Here is a 15,767-nt window from a genome sequence, read left to right on the forward strand (position 1 = left end):
CTTTGGCAAAGTTCCTCAAGGCACATATCATCTACCTACTTGCCAGCATCCAGAATCTATTTCTTCTCTCCCTGTGGTATGGATGTCTCAGAAGAGTGTCTGTCGCCATGCGGCAGCCTCCATTCATCCAAGTGCTCAGAACGGGCTTTAGCCGATGTGTAACTGAAGTTTGATTGTGGCACTGAACCCAGCTCTGATGAGCTTGAATTCGCTTCCTCCCAGAGCAAACATCAAGAGTAAGGGACTTCACAGCTCCCTAAGTCTTGCTGAAGAAAGAACTGAGAAATTCAGCAAAACCAAGGACCCTCCAGAGAGTAAGTGGGGGGCACAGCTGGCATCAACTCCAGATTCAACTCCCAGACATGAATGCAGCGTGGAATCATAGTCTAGCCCAGACTACACTTAGAATATGGGGCTGCGGGCTGCACTATCAACTCTGCAATTCTCTAGTACATAGTTCTCTTGACTTACCTTCACTGTCATCCTGTTGTTCATCGATTTCCTCGAGCAGGCACCAGTAACGTCTCCTTCATCCTAGCCCTGAGATTTTAGAAAGTGCCACATTCGAGGCTCTTTCAGGGTGAGGGGAATGAGACCCATCATTGTTACTGGATTTGGGCATATTGAATACGCCACGAGGAGTTTGCCAGACTCTGCCGTGCATGCAGGATACTTTGGGTAGCCTGCCATGTTCTCCAGAGTAAGAACTAGATAGTAAGATATCCAGGAGCTGGAATTACCTTAGTTTTTATTTATTTATTTTTTTCGTTTTGGGTCACACCCAGCGATGCTCAGAGGTTACTCCTGGCTCTGCACTCAGGAATTACTCCTGGTGGTGCTCGGGGTAGTGCACCACCAGGAGTAATTACAATACAAATACAAAAGAGAGCCGGGATCAAACCCAGGTCAGCTGCGTGCAATGCAAACGCCCTACCCACCGTGCTATGGCTTCGGTCCCTGACCTTAGTTTTTAAATAAAGATAAAATATCTATTTCATTGTTTATTTTCTTTATCTCTATGTCAGAGACATAGGACAGGAGGTAAGACACATTTCTTGCACACAGTCGACCTGGGGTTCAAACCTCAACACCTCATATGGACCCCAAGTTTTGCCAGGAGTGATCCCTGAGCACAGAGCCAGGAGAAAGGAGAGTCAGATTTACCTCCTCCTCCCCAAAACAGTCGGAGCTTCTAAAATGCTCCTCTTGAAAGTCTTTTCAAATGAGTCCATTAGAACATGTGCCCTTTTGATTTGGGATGATGGAGTTCCCAACTGTGATTCAGAGGACTGGGGGTCCCTCTTGTAATGATACTCAGATATAACCAATGAGGGCTGACAGTTCAGTACAAGGGCCTGAGGATGTGATGCTACTCAGGGCCATAGTTCTGGAGATACCCAGGCCACCCCAACAGTGCTCAGAGGTTTCCCTGACTTAATGAGCTGAGCACGTGCATAGTGGAGGTGCAGGGGAGACCCCAGATTTGACCCCGTATGGTCCCCCAAGCAGTGCTGGCAGCCACTGCTGAACACAGAGCAGGGAGTAATTCTAGTCCACCTCTTGAGCACGAGGTGTGACCCCAAAACAATACAAAAGAGAGCCTCTAGGCTAACAAAAAAAATCGCTCTTTACAAGAACCAAGCAGTAGAGTCACAATTCATATGAATTAATAATACAAGGAAAGCACAAAAGTGTGCATCTTGGGTCTAAGTCCATTGTACTTCACTTTATTATTATTTTTCTTTTTTGGCACACCTGGCGATACTCGTGTAGTAACAGGCTCTGCACTCGGGATATACCGCTGGTGGTGCTTGGGGGATCATACAAAATGATGGGGGAATCAAACCCCAGTTGGCCACATGCAAGACCAACGCTCTATCCACTGTGTTATCACTCTGATCTCCATCCTACTTATAAAGGGACCCCATCTTTCTACAAGTCCCATCACAGAACATGAGGCTCTGCTTTATCATGCTGATGAGAGCTGATGGGTTTGTTACCAGAAGAATGGTCACAACAGTCGCTCACATAAAGGGAGCCTGGAACCGTGGCTGGATCCCAAGTTACTTGTTTTCTTGGCAAGAAATAAATATAACCGTCTGGCACCACCTCCAGGAACCGTTTTAATTTTGATCACTGTACTGCTATCCCAGGTTACCACTGCAGTCAATTAATTACTCCATTGAATTTCATTTTTCTCATCACTCCTCTTTCACTCGTCAAGTGGTTATTGATATTTTCCTGCGTCTCAGCCTCTGGGCTGGGTGTTGGGAACCCAGCAGATGACACAATGGAAACAGTCTTTGGAGTTTCACCTGAGGTTTGGGGTTCCTGTCGTGCTTCAGATTTTAATGTGATATTGCAACTTAAGACAACAGAGATGATACAGATGCCCTGTCACAAAGCCAGCTCTGCTGTTGTGAAATGAGCAGAGGTCAAGGCCAGAATGATAGCATAGCAGTAGGAGTATTTGCTTTGCATATGGCCAACCAGGGTTTGATCCATCACACCCTAGGCAGTCACCAGAGCGCCCTCAGGAGTAATCCCTAGCAAACATTCAAACATTGTAAGTCCTGAGCATAGACAAATGTTGAGCAAAAGGCTTATTGGTCAAATAAATGGATGGTTCTTCAAAATCACATGCCAGTTGGGGTGTTAAGGGCAATGGACCTTTCTAGAAAGGAAGTTTTCAGAGTCCAGTCTCCATAAGGTCAGTGGAGGTGACAATCTCTTGTCCTTAAGGAAATTTGGAAAAGCTCTATCTCTCTCCCACATGTCCCTACCTCTCCCCCTTCACACCCCCTCAAACAGGTACACCTCTTGGTCTCTATTTTGAAGTCTCTATTTAAATATTTGTAGGACATATCAAAAACGATGAGTTCCCAGAAGCTCAGAGTTATAGCACAACACATGCTCATTTCTGTCATTTATTCATCCATCCCTTTGGTACCTTTTTTTTTCTTTTTGGGTCACACCCAGTGATGCTCAGGGGTTACTCCCGGCTTTCACTCAGGAATTACTCCTGGCGGAGCTTGGGGAACTATATAGGATGCCAGGGATTGAACCTGGGTTGGCCACATGCAAGGCAAACACCCTATCTGCTGTACTATCAATTTAGCCCCACGGGTACCTTTTTGGACCTCTTCCTTCGATTCCCTTGATCTCGTAATTCTTCCCTCTCTGACTACTGGAACAAAATTCATTCCACTGTGAACAGGAAAAGCAGAAAATGGAAAGGAACATGCCAGAAATACGTGGGGCATCGATATGCCAGCCCTCCCTCCACCAACTCACTCACCAATGGAGAGAGCAGATGTCAACAATGGGGGTCTGGGAAATGACAGCAGTAAATGCCCAGCACTTTGGTGAGTAAAAGGCTGGTATCTAGCCCCTTTGCCAACAGTTTTCAGTTTCATCCATGCTCCTCTGCTCAGAACACAAAGTGAAGCTCTCATTTCATACTTAGGTGCCAGCAAGGTGGAAAAGATAACCTTAGTTGTTTTTAAAAGACCTTAGTTTCAGCCAGGAGGAATGGTCCGCGGTTGGAAGCATGCCATCAGTGTGTGTGTGGGGGGGGGGGGGGGACAGGGAAGCTAGGATAGAGAAGGGACCACTAGGACAAAGACAGTTGGAAATAATCATGCTGGACAAGAACTGAGTGCTGGAAGTAGGTAAAGGGACAAACAAGATAACTTCTCAGTACCTGTATTGCAAACTATAATGCCCAAGGGGGGGGGGGGGGAGAGAAAGAGAGACTGAGACAGAGAGACAGAGAAGAGAGACAGACAGAGAAGAGAGAGACAGAGAAGAGAGACAGAGAAAGACAGAGAAGAGAGAGATAAAGAGAGACAGAGACAGAGACAGAGAGACAGAGAAGAAAAGTGCCTGGGCTGGGAGGAGGAGGTTGGGATGGAAACTGGGGACATTGGTGTTTGTGAGTTTCACAAAAGAAAGAAAAGAAGCAGTGGGCAAGTGTGGGACTAAAGTATTTGGTGGCCAAGAACCACTTTCTCAGGCTGGTCCAAGCCGATGGATGGAGGAATTTCATCAAACACTAATAATCCTATATTGCTATATATTGGGGAGCAGAGAGACAGGGTCCCGGGCTTGTTGGTAGTCAGTTTATTTCTCTTTCCTCCCCAGCATAGTCCAATCTCTCCCCTTACAGTACAACCGCAGTCATAGTTTTGGTCGTAGTCCCAGTCATCATAGTTCCCTCATTCTAGTCTCCTCATCAAACTCAAAGTCATCTATCTCGTTATCTCCTTCCTAGTCATCGTCTTCTCTCTAAGTCCTCCAAGTCTTCCAAGTCTTCCTCATCCTTCAAGTCATGCTTGCCCTGGGTCCATCCAGTTCCTTGGTCAGGACCCTGCTTTTGGAGTGACTAGGAACTAAGGGCAACTGAGGCTTAAGTAAATACGGATGGATGCCCAGGAGTATTATTTGGAGTCAATTAACTCCCACGTTACAAAGCATAGCATCAACTGTTTTCCTGTGTCTATACAAAAAGGACATGGCTAAATAAACCATGCAAATGACATAAAGGAAAGATAAAAAGCAATATAGGATTATTAGTGCTTGATGGAATTGCGTGTGCCTCAGGGGCACTGTTATGAGAGTAACTCAGTAAACCTAAGCTTCCTGCGGGAGCAGCAAAGAGAACCTAATGTTATCCAACAGGTGTTGGGAAATGTGCACTGGTGGTGAAGATCCAGGTGCTAGAACATTATATGACTTAAACGCATCATGAACAACTCTGTAACTGTATCCCCCAGTGATTCAATTTTTTAAAAATGAAATTAAAAACCTTAGTTTTTTTTAAAAGACCTAATTCAATGAAAAAATAGTTACAGAACTCAATGATTTCTTTCACTTTTATTTAACACTAGCCAAAAATACATAAACAAAATGTATTGAAACTCTATTCTTTCCTTCTCTCTTAAACACTTAAGAAATTTCTACCTCTGTGGCTCAAAAGACAACCCAATGGCTTAAAGTAATTGCCAAGAAAGTGTGAAGCTTGGGACCATAGTAATAGTACAGCAGGTAGGGGGTCTGCCTTGCACACAGCTGACCAAAGTTTGATCCCTGGCATCCCATATGGTGCCTGAGCACCACCAAGAGTAATTCCTGAGTGCAGAGCCAGGAGTAACTCCTGAATATCACAGGGTGTGACCAAAAAAGTCAAAAAAAAAAAAAAAAAGAAAAATGAAAGTGTGAAGCTTGTTCAAGTGTGTGAGTTCCTGACAGATCAAGTTGCCTGGAAACCCCTTTGGGGGGAAAAGCAAAATCCACCTCCCAAATTCAAATTATGAGCTCAGTAATTTCCCCTTCACCTCCATTGCACAAATAACTCTTCTCTCTTCTAATGGCATCCTTCATCTAAAGTGCACTCGAATACTTCACATGTATCATTTGAATAACAGAAAACATGCTTGAATGTCATTAGGCTTTTTTTTTTTTTTTGCTTTTTGGGTCACACCCAGCGATGCTCAGGGCTGAGCACTCAGGAATCACTCCTGGAGGTGACCATATGGGATGCTGGGAATCAAACCTGGGTCGGCCACATGTAAGGCAAATGCCATACCCACTGTGCTATCGCTCCAGCCCCTCATTAGGCTTTTAATCCACTGCCGGGAAAACAGGTTCGTCAAACACATTCATGAGATAGCAGCTTTGATCAAGACAAGATTTAATTAAACAAATGATCAGCATTAGGACGTGATCAAAGCATGGGTGTTAATGGACCAATGAATCTGCTCTTGTTGTATGAGGCTTGACTAGCTTACTTCCACGTTTCCAGAGGACCCCCACTCTCCATCCAGGCCAAAGAACACCTGCACCTCCTGGGGCCATACCGAACCAGCACTACCAGTTTCTACTCCATTCTGAAGACCTGGTATGAATACACTTATAGTTCAGAACATGCTAGCATTTAATTATAGCTCATTTGCTTGCTCTGAGCCTGCTGACTGAAAATTAGAGAGAAAGAAAATAAGTCATTGATTCCCACTGACTCAGCAGAGCTGAATAGACATTTGGTGGCTGCCTCAGAAAAAAATTTAAACCCAATAATTACATATTTGGCTCATAAGATTTTGACTGTAGAATGTACAAAGAGCAGGAATATGTGTCTGCAGGTGTAACAGTTGCGAAAATAATAAATCTGATTTTTCATTCTTGAAGTTCTTTTGGGATATAGAAAAAAAAAGATACATTTTCATTCGCCTAAATTTTCTCAATGTACTTTCATTTTTCATGATGTCTGTGAGAGAATGTACAAATTTCTATCAAAAAATATAACTATTTTATAAGTCATATAACTTTATGAGATTAGGTACTTCAAGTAGAACATTATTTTATTCACTTTTCTTACTGTGTGCCTTGGGTTAGAGCATTCTTTCATTCTTCTTTTCAGTTTTGCCTTTTAATATTATAATTAGCCAAGGGATGACTCTTGATAAAATATTATTAAAAATTTATTATCAGAAATAAAATGACGCTTACTTCTAAAAACCTGAAAGAGATCATTCAATTAGTCCATTACAGATACTTTAAATCTAATCCTACACACTATTTTACATTTTTAGAGCTTATTTTATTAAATGAAAATCAACTTTTTTATTTTCCACTTTGACCGCTTTAAGAACCTTATTTTATTATACTTTAATTTTTAATGTCTTGCCTTATTTTTTCAATTGATGTTTCAGTTTACAATACTATTGAAGTCATAGTTTTATAGCTGGAAAACTACTAACGCACCCCCTCAACCATTGTCCCATGATCCCTTTCCTTCCCTGTCTACTATCGGACTTCTCTGTTCCCAATTCTATTGATCATGTCTCAGGATTTGTTTGCACTGGTATTGTCTAAATTTTTTGTTTCTTAATAGTCTACTTACAAGTGAAATCACCAATTATTATCTGACTCACTTCCCTTAGCATGACACCCTCCAAGTCCATGCAAGTTGCAAAATAACTGAAAAATTTCATCTTTCTCCTATGTGAATTCCATTGAATATAGATCAGAATTTCTTTACTAGGCCAACTGTTGTGGAGACTTGGGTTGTTTCCAGATCTTGTCTATCATAAACAATGCTGCAGTGATGCATATGTTCTGTGGATTACTGTTTTATGTTCTTGGGGTAGACGTCCAGGAATGGAATCACTGGTTGTAAGTTTAAAATAGGAAAAAAAGGTGGTGGGCCCACATGGGCAGGACTCGAATGTTCAGTGGCCAAGAACCACCTCCCCAGACTGGATGACAGGAGAAGGACAGGTAACAGAGGAACAGGAACCGGAACCAAACCATGGCGGAGAAAGCGCCAAATCCAAGTCTCCTCATAGACCTCAAAGTCCTCTCCGTCATTATCTCTTCTTCCTCATCTCAGCATAGTTTCATAGTCCTCTACTTCCAATCATTGTCATCATCTGGTTCTCCTTCTAGTCCCAAAGTCTCCAAAGTCTCAGTTCTCCTCCTAATCTTCAATGTTTCTTCATTGACCTTCTCATCCTCAGTGTCTAGTCTTCAGCATCTTGTTTCAACTTTCTCGTTCCCAACATCTATTCCCAGCATCTCATTCTCAGCATCACCTTCCCCAACATCTAGTTCTAGAGTCTAGTCCCAGAGTCTATATCTTCTCAACATCTCATGGTCTAGTAGTCTTACCCCTGACAGCATAGTTATATAGAAATAATGAAGGGTGGGGATACAAAGTTGGGGTTGAATATTATCATAACAACAAAGAGATGTAAAGCTCTTCTTCAGGAGATTAACTCAAGGACAAAATCTCATCTGAGGATTCAGCACTCCAGATTACTAGGAAATCAGCACAAGGGTGGGATTCCATCCAGAGTGTATTGCGTTCTCCTTTCCTCAGCTAGTAATCTGTTTAAACAGTCATAGTAAATTTACTTCTTATAATATTTCTGGCTTCTGCTAGCACAGCAGGTACGGCATCTGCCTTGCATGTGGCCAACACAGCCAACCCAAATTCGATTTCTCAGCCCCTATCGGAGAGACCGGCAAGCTACCGAGAGTACCTCGCCCGCACGGTAAAGCCTGGCAAGCTCCCTGTGATGTATTTGACATGCCAAAACATGTCTCACAATGGAGATGTTACTGGGCCCATTTGAGCAAATCAATGAACAACCGGAGGACAGTGCTACAGTGCTACAATATTTCTGGCATAGCAATAGCAGAGCGGGTAGGGCATTTGCCTTGCACGTGGCTGACCCGGGTTTGATTCCTCCATCCCTCTTGGAGAGTCCGGAAAGCTACTGAGAGTATCCCGCCTGCGCGGCAGAGCCTGACAAGCTCCCCATGGTGTATTCAATATGCCCAAAACAGTAACAAGTCTCACAGTGGAGACATTACTAGTGCCCACTGGAGCAAATCGATGAACAGCAGGAGGACAGTGCTACAGTGCTAATATTTCTAGCAATGTCATTTTGTATGAACACAGCAAGAGATATATTAAGAATAAAGGTTGGCTCTTTCTGGTCCTCAGGCCAGGTTAGTCTTTCCTAACCCCAGCAGGATCCTTATTCAGTTACTTCTTTTTGGGTCATGACAGAATTTGCTGCCCATGACCGTGCTCTTAACTTATAGTTAAGTATTATGGAACTTTGTCTGGCCCATTTCGATGCCAGGGTAGCTCACAGCTTGTCATGGGTCCATCCAGTCCCTTGTTGGGACCTTGTTCTTGGAGTGCAAGGAACTAAGGGCAACTGAGGTTTAAGTCAAATACATATGAATTTCCAGGAGTAAATATTATTTTGGAGTCAATTAACTCCCATGTTACATAGCATAGCATCAACTATCTTCCTGTGTCTATATTAAAAGGACATTGTTAAATAAACCAAGTGAATGACATAAAGGAAAAAGAAAAGTAATTATTATTAGTGCCTGATGGAATTGGGTCTGCCTCAGTTGCACTGTTGTGGGAGTAGCTCAATAAACTTTAAGCTCCTCATGGGAGCAGCAAGGACAACCCAGTGTTATCCAACAGATGGTAATATGAAAGATCTGTTTGAGATCTTTTGAGAAGTCTCCAACCTTTTTCTCAATAAATCTGAACCATGCAACAACCCCACCAGAATAAACTTTAGTTTTTCAAGTTATTTTTGTACCATTCTAAACAATGCAACTGACCTACTTTTTTCATTTAACTTTCTCACCACAACACCTTTAACTTAATTGTTGTCCAAACTGATAGTCTCTGCTTGTTTCTTTTTGGGTCATATCTCGGTGCTCAAGGCTTACTACTGACTGTGTGCTCAGGAATCACTCCTGACAGCGCTCAGGAAAATCTCTGTGGTGCTGGGATCAAATCCAGGTTGGCGGCGTGCAATGCAATCAATCTCTCTACCTTCTGGACTCTCTCTACAGGCACTCAAACTAGCAGACTTTTAGATTTTCATTTGCTACCATAATGGAGAAAGCTCATCCTTTTTTGCTGTTGTTTTGATAAATGGGGTGACATACAATGGCTTCAGGGTTCACCAGGAACTGCATGCTTGGCTTCCGTGATGATCACACTTTTGTTCTACAACCAGGATTATTTGCACCATGTTCAGTATTTCTGGGGATCAAACTCAAGGAAGGTGCTCCACCACCGAATCTGCTTGCCTGCAGATGCACTAGGGGAAAGTTTTCAGTAAAACTGGAGTTTTTACATACTTAACAGATTTCTTCCCCTCTGAGGGGAAAAATTATGATTTTGGGGAATCCTGCTGATACCCCAAGAAGCTTCCTGTTCTTTCCTCCCTTTTTCTCCTCTCAAATAAAGCATTTGCTAAATTCATAAAAAAAAGTGATAAATTGAAATTTTAAGTCATTATTGAAGTGATGAAAGGATTCTATTAGATTAAAATCAACCATTTTTATATCTCATGTGTTTTTCCCATACTTTATATATTTATTATTTATTTTTGCTTTTTGGGTCACACCTGGCGATGCACAGGGGTTACTCCTGGCTCAAGCACTCAGGAATTACTCCTGGAGGTGCCCAGGGGACCAAATGGGATGCTGAGAACGAACCTGGGTCAGATGCATGCAAGGCAAATGCCCTACCCATTGTGCTTTCACTCCAGACCCATCCTATACTTTATTTAAACACCATGGTTTACAAAAGCTGTTCATGGTGATTTGTTACTGGCATTCAATATTCCAGCACCAACCAATTCCACCACCACTGTCACCTTCCTTCAACCGCTGTCTCCATTTTCCCAACCATCCCTCAAGCCTGCCCCCATAGCAAGCCCACAACAACTTATTTTTAAGTGGAGAGTCTCCTGCCCCCGCGCCTGGCTGTCCTCGCCGGGGCCCCTTGGAGGGGGGGTGAGTTTAGTTTCCCTCCCCGCCCCGAGCAGAGCTCCAGCAGCTGAAGACCTTCAGAACCAGCCACAACCATGCTGAGACCACTCTCCACATGCATAAAGGTACCGGCAGAGGAACAAAGGCATGCGGGTCCTGGGGCTGAGATCTCCAAGCCTGCTCGGATCGGGGCTGAGCATCCTCCACCCAGATCCTCTATCTTCCAGTAGGCAGGGGTCACACTCACCAACTGACCCCCTGGGGCCGTGTGATCCCATCAACAGCCAAGACCCAGAGACTATAAAACCCAGCTCCTGGAAGCACGCGGCTACATTTGTGGCTGCACGACATCTTATTATCTCATTCTTGCTTTGGACAACCTGGCAGGCTACCGAATGTAACCTGCCCACACATGGGCAAACTCCCCATGGCATAGTCAATATGCCAAATACCCATAGAATGATGGGTCTCATTCTCCTCATCCTGAAAGAGCCTTGAACATGGCACTTTTTAAAATCTCACGGCTAGGACGAAGGAGACGTTACTGGTGCCTGCTCGAGGCAATCAACGAACAATAGGATGATCGTGATCGTGACCAATAAATTGTTAACAGAATGATCAAAAAAATTTTTTTCTTAGAAGAAAATTAGTGAAAATAGTTGTATCGCATCATCGGGACATTAAGTTCTTGTCTGAGGGATTACTAAAATGTTGTTAAAAGTTATGCTTTTTGTGTTAATGCTTTTGTTAGTTGAGATTGGTTGACTTTGACGTTACATCCCATCTAATCTGGTGTGCTCCTACTGGATTGTCAGTGTTGTAGACTTGGAGATATCTCATGACCACGTGTGTGGCCACATGCTCCACAAATCTAGAATTTTTAACTGGATGGTCCAGCTGGAGTTAAATTTTTAATTGGACAGAGACTTTGATCACAGGCATGACTGCTGGGGCTTCCAGAAATACAGAGAGGTCAGGGGAAGTAGCCCATCATGGCTTCAAGAAGACCTGGATTTCTCAGTCGCAGGGAATCCTTGTACATGAGGCTCAGTTCTGAGGTGATGGAGTCTGGCTGGAGGAATAGAGACAACTTTGGAGTGTGGGAGTGAGGTAGTGTGGGAGCCTATATATCACATATGGAACCAAAGTACCTCTTCTTCCTTTCTCCCACTTAAATATCTTGTTTACTTCAAAACAGTACCAAGTAGGGGTACCAGAGCTGGTTCGGTGACTAAAGTATGGCCTTCTGAGTGTCAAGCCACATGTTCAAGCCTGAGCACCACCCACATACACTGAGCACAATCCACCAGCTCTCCTATTTGTTCCTGGCAGCTGTCTGCAATTTCCAGAGACACAAACAATTTCTACCAGCACTGCAGTGTGTGAATATCAAACTGAGATCCTCCCCCGCCACTACACATATACACAAACACACACAAACACACACTCCATGAGCACTACAACAAAAAAGACGTGTGAGCACCACTGCCAAGAGTATAAGCCTTTCCCTTAGCTAACACATGTGTCAGCATTACAACTAAAGGTGTGACCCCTGTAAGATGCCCCACCAGGTGTGTGTCACCACCATTCATCTGACAGAAGCATGAATGGAGAGGAAACAAAGCCAAACGTATCAAGTAATTTCCAGTGGCATTTTTCTACTCAATATTCACTTGGTGCACATCATTAACATTTTTAACATAAAAGCATAAAATAAAAAACAAAGGTCGCAAGTGATAATAACTGTGTAACAGGTAGGTCATAAAGCTAGTGAGGAGATCATGCTAACTTGTTAGGATAACATTGGTTTTTCCTTTCACTAACTACAGACAGAAATATCAACATGTCCACTCAACTCATTCCATGGCATACCTTCCCATTGTACCTCCATGAAAACTCCTGATATTTCCAAAGAGAAAAAGAAACAGTGTCCCCTTTGAGTAAGTCTATTAGAATTCAGAGAGAGGGTATCGTAAGTACATGGAAGTAATTCTGATCTCTAAGATGGTTAAATCATAAAAGGTATCAGATCAGACTAATCTACCCAGGGGTACGTTAAGCATTGAAGAGAAATGCTTAGAACATTTTTTTAAGTAACAAGAAAATAGTTAAGAGTACATAAACCCTTCAGAACAAATAAGTTATCATGGAAACAATGACCACAAATATATTATCTAAAACTCTGAGAGTCAGTTAATACGTGACTTATCTCACAAAGAACTTGTCCAGAGTGGAAGTTCATTTTTAGGCCTGATTCACATTAACCAACACAAGCCACATCTGAGCTGATTAAACATGCTAGCAGCCCTTTCTAGATTTGGGTTTATGTAACAAAATTATTCATCATTGTTTAATACCAAAGTATAATATCTATAAGTAGTCTTTGAAAGTTTCTTAAGAGTAAAACAGGGGCTGGAGCTATAGCACAGCAGGCAGAGCATTTGCCTTGCATGCAGCCAACCTAGGTTCGATTCCCAACATCCCATATGGTCCCCCTTGCAGAAGCAATTTCTGAGTGCAGAGTCATGAGTAACCCCTGTGCATTGCAGGTGTAACCCAAGAAGAAAAAAAGGAGTGAAAATTATTGAAAGTCATTGGTTCAAAATAACAAACATTTATCATAACGACTGAGAAATCCACAGAATGAGAGAAAATATTCCCAAATAATAATATTCAGAGAACTCATGGAATTCAACAAAAACCAACTGGGCAAATAACTCGAAGAGACATCTCTTGAAAGAAGACAAACAAGGGGGATCAGAGATAGAGCCCCAAGGCTGAGCGTGTGCTCCGAAAGCAGCAGGCCTGGATCCTGGCACTGCCTGGTCTTGCAGGCAAGCCACAACTAGCTCTTAAGCACTGCCAGATATGGCAAACAACAACTACAACAATAACAATAAATTTAACTTGTTTTAAAAGAGAGAGTATCCTGCCCACACAGCAGAGCCTGGCAAGCTCTCCGTGGAATATTAATATGCCAAAAACAGTAACAATAACGGTTCTCATTCCTCTAACCCTGAAAGAGCCTCCAATATGGCAGAGTTGGGAAAGACAAGTAAGGAGAAGCTGCTAAAATCTCAGGGCTGGGATGAATGGAGAGGTTACTGGCACCCGCTCGAGTAAATCAATGAATAACGGGATGACAGTGATACAGTGATACAGTGTTTTAAAAGAAGATATATAACAGAACATGTCCTGTTGAAAAGACAGTCAACAATGGACCAAACATGATGGCCACTTAGTACCTGTATTGCAAACCTTAACATCCAAAAGGAGAGAGAGAGAGTAAGAGGGAATGTGCCTGCCACTGAGGCAGTGGGGGGGGGGGGGGGGGTGTCGGGAGGGATACTGGGAACACTGGTGATGAAGAATGAGCACTGGTGGAGGGATGGGTATCCGATCACTGTAGTAATCACAAAAATTTGTAAGTCCGTAATTATATCTCACTGTGATTCACTGAAAAAAAAATGCAAACTCTAAAAAAAGAAGAAAAGAAAAGATAGTCAGCATCATTAGTCCTTAAGGAAGTGTACAAAAACACCAAGATGCTACTTCACATCTATTAAAACGTTTATTATGTAAAAACATAAAATAACAAGGGTTGACAAGAATGCAGAGAAATTAACACTCCTGTGCATTGCTGGTGAGAGGTAAAATACATAGAAATTGGAGGTTTCTATGGTGAAGATGCAAAATGACAATAAAATGAGTGGTATCATTATTTTTGATACAGCCATTTAGCAAGCAATTTGAAGTCTCAATCAAGAGTATCATAAGACCAATAATCAATCATTCTAAAGACAGACTAAGAAAATAATATGGAATTAAGAGAAAGTTTTGCATAATAATATACTTGTACAAAATCCACAAAACATATGCATAAATGTAATCTACATAAAAGTACAGAAAAACAGATCATTTTAAATATTTATATATGTTCCTCCATAATATATTTTATTGATATCGTATATAAGCTATAAACATCTATACATAAAATCACTGGCCTGCTGTACTTACAATGCAAAGCAACTGGTTGAAATTCATCAAAAAATTGTGGGAATGATGTGAAAAAAATATATTAACATTATGAACAAAGATTACTGATTAAAGTAGGGAGAATACACAAAATTAGTGGTGATATTTCACACATATTACATAAATCCTAAAAACAAAACCATCAGAGCAACATATATATTTGCTGAAAACTTTTATCATTATTTTAGGAACTGTGATAGGGAAAAAAGCTCGAATAAAGAACTCACTTGTTTTATCAGAATAAATGCCATCGTTACATTTGTTCTGGAGTGATAGTACGGTGGTAGGGCATCTGCCTTGCATGCCGCCGGCCTGGCCAACCCCGCCCGGTTCGATTCCTCCACCCCTCTCGGAGAGAGCCCAGCAAGCTACCAAGAGTATCTCACCCACGTGGCAAAGCCTGGCAAGCTCCCCGTGAACATATTCGATATGCCAAACACAATAACAACAAGCCTCACAATGGAGATGTTACTGGGCCCGCTCGAGCAAATCGATGAACAACGGGAGGACAGTGCTACGGTGCTACATTTGTTCTATAACAGAAAAGCAGCTATTAGATTTAAAGAATGCACATATCACAGACAGAGAGCTACCCATAAACTATACACAGAAGACCATAACGTGGAAAAATAGGGACAAGTCAGAAAGAATTAAGTCACAAATATTTCTGCTTTCATTGGCTGTCACCCAATTTATGAAGTGTCTCCTGGGTGGTAATTACTAGGAAAATGAAGAGTTCCGATCAAAGGAATTTCACCAAGAAGCAGAGTCAGAGGAGTCAGAGACATGGTACAGCAAATCAGGCGCTTGCCTTGCATACAGACAGCCTGGGTTCAATCCCTGACACTCCATACGCTCTGCCAAGCATCGCCAGGAGTGATTGCTGAGCACAGAACAAGGAGTAAATGCTGAACATCGCCAAATGTGTCTCCCAAACAAATAAAAAAAAAGTAGGGGTAGCAAGCAATTTGAAGACTGAAATATAACTAAAAAATATATTTATCTACATACATATTCATAAACACACACTCAAGTTCCTCACAAAAATTTTAATACATTTTATTTGGAAGTTTCATATAAATTTCTTTCACCTGGCAGTTTTATTATGATGATGCACTATAGAGAAAACAAGGTTGAGTTTTGCAAGGCCCATTTAAAATGTCCATAAAGTCCCTTAAATTTGTTCCAAATTGCCTTAGTGCCACGTTCATTTTCTGTGTGACCGGGGCGTGAACTTAAAGGTGGTTTCATCGCCAGACACTTTTAACTCAGGATTTTCTCAGGAAACAAATGCACAGCCCCTTTGAATGAGCTTCGATAAGCACCTTCGTTTAAAACTTCAAAAGTACCAGAAAAACTATGATGGTTTTATATAACATTTACCTTGACAAAAAGATGCCAAGTGTTGCACGGCA

The sequence above is a fragment of the Sorex fumeus genome, unplaced genomic scaffold, assembly GCF_029834395.1.
Source record: "Sorex fumeus unplaced genomic scaffold, SorFum_2.1 ptg000014l, whole genome shotgun sequence".
Classification (NCBI taxonomy): domain Eukaryota; kingdom Metazoa; phylum Chordata; class Mammalia; order Eulipotyphla; family Soricidae; genus Sorex; species Sorex fumeus.